This window comes from Pyxicephalus adspersus, chromosome 1 (assembly GCF_032062135.1).
Source record: "Pyxicephalus adspersus chromosome 1, UCB_Pads_2.0, whole genome shotgun sequence".
NCBI classification, from domain to species: domain Eukaryota; kingdom Metazoa; phylum Chordata; class Amphibia; order Anura; family Pyxicephalidae; genus Pyxicephalus; species Pyxicephalus adspersus.
The window spans coordinates 52071974-52078420 of NC_092858.1; positions in this window are offsets into that span (position 1 = coordinate 52071974).

Below are 6447 nucleotides of genomic sequence, written 5' to 3' on the forward strand. Positions count from 1 at the left end.
GCAGTCTACTGATACTATTTTAGCAGTATGTGAATTCTTTTAATTTTTCTTAGCATGCAAATCACTGTTAACCAAATCCTTTTGTTTCGTTAGTAGAAGTATAAAAATGTTTTATTTTTCTCCATTTTTGAACCACAAGTTTATGTAGGGAAACTGGGTGATATCAGACAGACATTTAATTTGTGTGCATAACAATTTAGCAAAATGCAGCTTTATGGTTTTTTTTTAATCCAGTCTTTATAAAATGTGTGATAATGGTTGTGACACATGCAGTATCGGAACTGGAAGCAAAATGTATGTAATATTAAAATACAATAGTGAAATGTGCATTTAGGGGAAAATAAACTTCTTTAATTAATGTAATATCACTTTGCCTTTTTAGGACAAAATGATGGAGTCCCCAAACCCACCCATGCTTAGAACTCAAGTACTCTCTTATGTTTCTATTTTTCCAGAGGTAAAACCTTGTATTAGTTCTGTAGTTCTGTTTAGGTTAATTACCTTGTACTCCTTCATACATGGCAGTGTTTATTCAGGCCTGTGGCTTAGCTGAGATCTGAGCACATTGTTATGGGAAGATGTAACATGTTTCCAACAGCTAGAAGTGCCAGGTATTGAAGAAAGCTCCAGAGGAGCAGTGAGGGAGTTCTGCAAAGTGAGAATAGGAGCTGGGTTAGTAACACAAATAAGTAATTTTGCCTTTTTAAACATTACCTATCTAAATAAAAATACTGTAGGTTACTGCACTGTTAAACCTTTCCTAAATGATGCTACATCGTCCAGCTATATGTATTTCTAGTACCTGTGAGACAGGTCAGATTCTTCATCAAAATCCATTTGGATTTGAATGGATATAAATAGCCTGAATGCAAATCATCTTTTTTCTTGATTTTATCATTATATCAGAACAATATAAAATGCCTAATAATAATTAATGGTATTTGCCATTTGAATATCTATATTTATTTAACCAGAGTTTAAAAGTTTGTGCTAGTAACAGTCATTGAACATAATTTTAGAGCCAGCGCTGACATCTTGTGGTAAAGGAAGTAATCAACAAAAAAGAAATGTTTAAAATAAATGTTCAAGGTTTAAGCACACCAGTTACAATGTAATTTAAATATGTTTCACATAATTTTTATTAGTGCTGAAAACCAAGCCAAAACGTCACCTCAATTTAAATGATGTATAATAATTTAAGTTATATGTTGAAAATGTACTTTTGGTGAGTAAGCAGGTTGATGTGTGTAAGGAGGTTTTTTGGTGACTCACTAAGCTATACCACTGCTGTTTGCCATTAAAACTTTTAGCTATGTGACTCATATTTTCAGCTCTAGCAATAACCAAAACAGGCACCAGTGACTGTTTCCAAATTGTTTCACCCCTAGGCAATCATCTGCATTTGTCAAACAAAGAAAAAACATAAGCAACGATTGTGGTGTTCTATTGATGTGTTCTATTGATTGAATTGTCAAAGGTAAATTAAAAATCCAGTTATGCGTGTATTAATATTATTTAAATGTTAATAGAGCCACATAAAAAATAAGTACACTACCTACAGATAAAGATAATGTGTTTGAACAGATCATACAAATGATTGTAAAATGAATTTCCCATCATTTTGATCAGCCTTTCTCTGCCTTTTTAACATGGGCGAAACCTTGGAATAACATTTTCAGGTCTTCAGGGAACCCTTGCTATAATTCTCAGCTCACAGTACATTAGAATGTTAGTCAGCAAGAAGAATGCCTCTTACATTGCTCTCCAGAGGGAAGAATTAAATGTAGCCATATCCATAAAGGTCCTTAATGTCATTGGTAACTGATCTTAGTGGTTCAAATTGCTCACTGCTCAAGGAACCCCTAGCAATCTCTAGAGAAACCCTGGTTGAGTAACACTGTTCGATACCAACAAAAGAGTTTTCTCACCTGGAAAAAGTACTCTATATTTACGAACACTTTTAAATCCATGAAATGAAAATCAGGTCTTCCAGATTAGATGTCATTGATACATAGGGAATATGCAAATTGAATCTGTTGTATATAAACTTCAAATCATTTGGATTTGGTGCGTTATTAATGTTTGTAATATCATTCTAATATAAAAAAAAACTCTCTAGGTTTATATGTGAAATTGAAAAAAATAAGTACAAATTTCTCAAAAAATATTTATTGGACAAAATTTGTTGAAATGTATATTAATTATAAAGCCCCTGCCAAAAAATTTGCTAGGGGATTATGGGGACCTATGGAAACATGTTCCAAGCATGTATTTTCTTGTAATGTAATGTGTTGTAAAGTATAGCCTGATAAATGTGATTTAAAAGCCACAGTAATATTTTGAGGGATTTGTGGGAGTATGATAATCACATGTAATTTTTCTACAAATATAAGTTTTTATTCTTTAAATCATTTTGTAAATGTTCTTCTGACTTCCACATAAATTTTGTCAAAAATACAAAAAAAAGATTCAGTTAGGTTAATTGGCTTCCTGACAAAAGTGGCCTTAGACTTTGTTAATGATAATGACATATGACCATTAGATTGTGAGCCCCTATGAGGGTCAGTTAGTTACATGACAATGGACTTTGTACAATGTTGCATAATATGTCGGCACTACACTAATAAATAAATATTACTATGTTTGCAATTTATTAGCAACTGGCAATGTAATTTTGCAGCATAGTGAAAATGAGGCTAATTTTCATGAAAATGTCTTTATACATAAAAATATAATCACTTCTACTTTATTGTCCTCAGAAGGGTTGTTAATGCCTAGGAGTCTTACAGGGGTCTTTCATGGCCAATCATGGTCAACCAATCCATTTCTGGTTCGTCCTCCTTTTCTTTTATTGTGGGCATTCATTTATGCACAGCGCTCTTAAGGTTCCACTTAATCATTTTGATCTAGTTAAGGTCTGTAGTTTGTCTGGCTCCTTAAATTACCCTGATGCTTTTCTTTTTCAACACTTCTATTGTGGATTTGTTGGTGTGTTTGGCATAATTGTCTTATTGCATGAGGCAACTTTGGCCAAGTTTTAGTTGGTATACAGTTGACCCCAATTTTGACCCTGGAAAACTTTGGTATACAGAGGAGGAAATTTCAGAACCCAGAACCCAGAACCCAGAAATCCAGAAATCAGCCAAAAAAGGTATGGTGTCCTTTTTCTTCCACAAAGACGGTATTCTGTTAGTGGACTAGCTACCTCAGGGCTCTAGTATAACCAGACAGTATTATACTAACCTCCTGGACCAGTTCAAGGAGGCAATTAAGACGAAACGCCGTGGAAAGTTGACCAAAGGAATCTTTTTGTTGAAGGACAATGCACCTGCGCACACGTCCAACATTGTGGCTGCCAAATTGAACACCCTGGGTTTCCAATTGGTCCACCATCCCCGCCTACTCACCTGATCTGGCCCCTTTGAATTATTATCTGTTGTCGAATTTGAAGAAACACTTGAAGGGGCAACGTTTTGAGGACATTTCTGACGTCAAAGATGCTGCTGAGAGCTGGTTTGCGGCCCAACCAAAGGACTTTTATTTGAACGGTCTAGAAAAGCTGCAACTAGGCAGTACCAAGTGCATCAGTCTCAGGGGAAATATGTTGAAGAAATGTGTTATTTCATACCTCTGGCTCTCTTCTTTCTGGGCAAAGCCAGGAACTTCTCAGCACCCCCAAGAAGTGGATCGTCCTAAAGAGTTTAGTGAGGTCTTTCAGTTCTTTGAATCCTAAAAGCTCAGCATCACATGAGCATTACCTAGGGCAACCTGCATTTAAACTCAGTCTGCCTAGGAACTCTCGCACTGATACCCACCATCAAGGCATTTTGTTATTTTCATAACAGCGTCCTAAATGCAGATCACTGCCTGTAATAAATCTGAGGCTTCTAGAGAGAACTACTAAAGTAGTGTGCTTATATGCTTTTAGGAAGCATCCAGTCATCCTCTCCTACCTGCCATGATGTGCCTGGACCCAAGCACAAGGACCCATTGATAATATATTTAGTAAAAAATAAGGTATTTTAAATGTCATTAGCATGTGGGTTGGGGGGAGGGAATAACCAGGAATGGCAACTTATCAGTAAATTAAACTTTAACTGTAACAGGTAAACTTGAATAAAATTTTTATGCTGACCAGCAAGCTCATTCACATACAGAACATTTTTTTTATTACCAGAACTTCTTCACTACTGGTTGCAAAACATTTCAACATTGGGAAGCAATAACAAAATAGCCTCTGACTCATTCCTGAAAATGTACAGATGTTGGCACTAAAAAACTAATTTCATTATTCATTTTAAGCATGACTTTCACCAATGCACATGTGGGAGTCTATGGATAGGTGATAACTCTCGTTATCTAAAACATCACAAACAACAAAGTGCCATAACACATTTTGCACACTTCACAAATAATTCTATGACTACACCAATAACAACATCACACATATACAAACATATATATATATATATATATATATATATATATATATACTCACATTTTCCTCTTTGTTAATAAAAATTAGACATATCCATCAAGAAACCCAGTATAAACATATGTATGTAAGTATCATGTTTTATTTCATTTCTCTTGTATTTATAGTATTTGGATCATTGCTTACAGACTCTGTGGTTGTTTAGCAGGTGTTCTAATGCCAGTTGTCATTAACAAACTTTACTTAATTGGTTGTAGTAACAGATATACACTCTGTTAATATGCAATGTTGTTAATGAAGAGTAAAGCACATTTAATGTTTGTGCTGCCATAAATACATCTGTCCTTGTGGTTTCACCTATCAGTGGACTCTTTCATGTTTATCTGTATGGATCTTGTCCATATGTATGCATCTTGATGTTTTGGAAAGATGAAAAAGTAGCTACAAAGGCGGTAAGGTTGCAAAACTGTCCGCAAACATCAATAGATTTTTTTTAAATGGAATTCAGCAATGTACAGCAGACTATGTTCTAGTTATGAAGATATTGTGTTTTTTTCAAATTATTTTCTATGATCATTGTAGTATTAACATACAGGAGATGGTGATGGTCATCTTGGTGATGGGTTCACAGTGGACATTTTATGAATATTTCTGCTTTATGCTGCAGAATGAATGACTGATACCATATATATATATTTGGATTTCAGCTTTATTGTGTCTTTTTTGCTGTAGTTTATATTAGCCTTGGGCAGTACAAGGCTTGCATACTGTGCTGCTAGATGTGCCTGGTATGGGATTACAAATTTTTCTAGCAGTACCAAGCCCTTTGAAAAGATTTAAAGGTTTTACTTGTTGCATGTTTCCTTTATGATTTTTATTATATAATTTTTTTCATCATATACTATATTTCATTGAATAATGTCTGAGGATATCTGCCAGTTGTTTGACTTGATCATCTGCATATGCACACCCTTTGCCGGATGGCCCTGGCCTTAGATTCATGATTGATACAGTATGTGCCAACATTTCATAGTACCCTCTAGTTTTCAGAATTGAAACCAAATGCATTTGAATGAGCTAAGCCTGACTAAGGGCCTTCTTGAGATATTACCTGACCCCTTTTAGGGTTGATTTACAGCTATTAGACAAGCTTCCATTACTAACCTGCCTTTGGGCTTTTCTGCATTTCTGCACCTGAACTTTCTCATATCATGCATCTTTTTCTGATTTATTACTCCAATGCATGTTTGAAGATTCGCATTAGGACCTTGCTTGTACCACTGACCTGGTATACTGCCATAGAATCTCTGACTACCCTGGCATGCCTGGTGAGCTTATGTTTGCTTCTCACCTAGCAAAGATGCCAACCCTTACTGCTGATTCCTTTTGCCTACCTGCTTTCTATACCACCTGTGCCTCGTAGTTGTCACATACTTTTGTGTTTTATTTCTTTACTACTTGATTTCACAAGTTCCAAATATTGTGAGCATTTGTGCCTCTTTTGTACCACAATGCCTCCTTTCAAACTACTGGTGGACCTTTGTTAAAAAATGTATAGTTTGATTCTGGCAGTTAGAGCAGAGACAACTTTTTTTTGCAGTATCCAAATATCTATAACCATTAATATAAAATATACCTTAATTAGAAAGTATTTTTTATTGTATAAATAATATACCACAATAATATTACTGACCTATTTTTATCAATAAGTGCTGTTATTTTTAAAATGTTATCATAGAAACATTTTATTATATAGGTACTTGTCTCATACTGACAAAGAGAATTGTAGTAAACCTTTTTATGATAAATAATAATAAGTATGTTTTTTGTTTGTGTTTTTTTTTATTACTGTTTGGAATCATTTACCTTTATTAAATTTTTGTTCATTCTACATATATAGCAACTTACATATCCAGAGTAGTTTAAATTTTGCCTATAACAGATTCCAGACCAAATCATCCCTGAAAGTTAATAGGATGGTGTGGAGAGTGGAACAAAAGCAGATTTTGAGC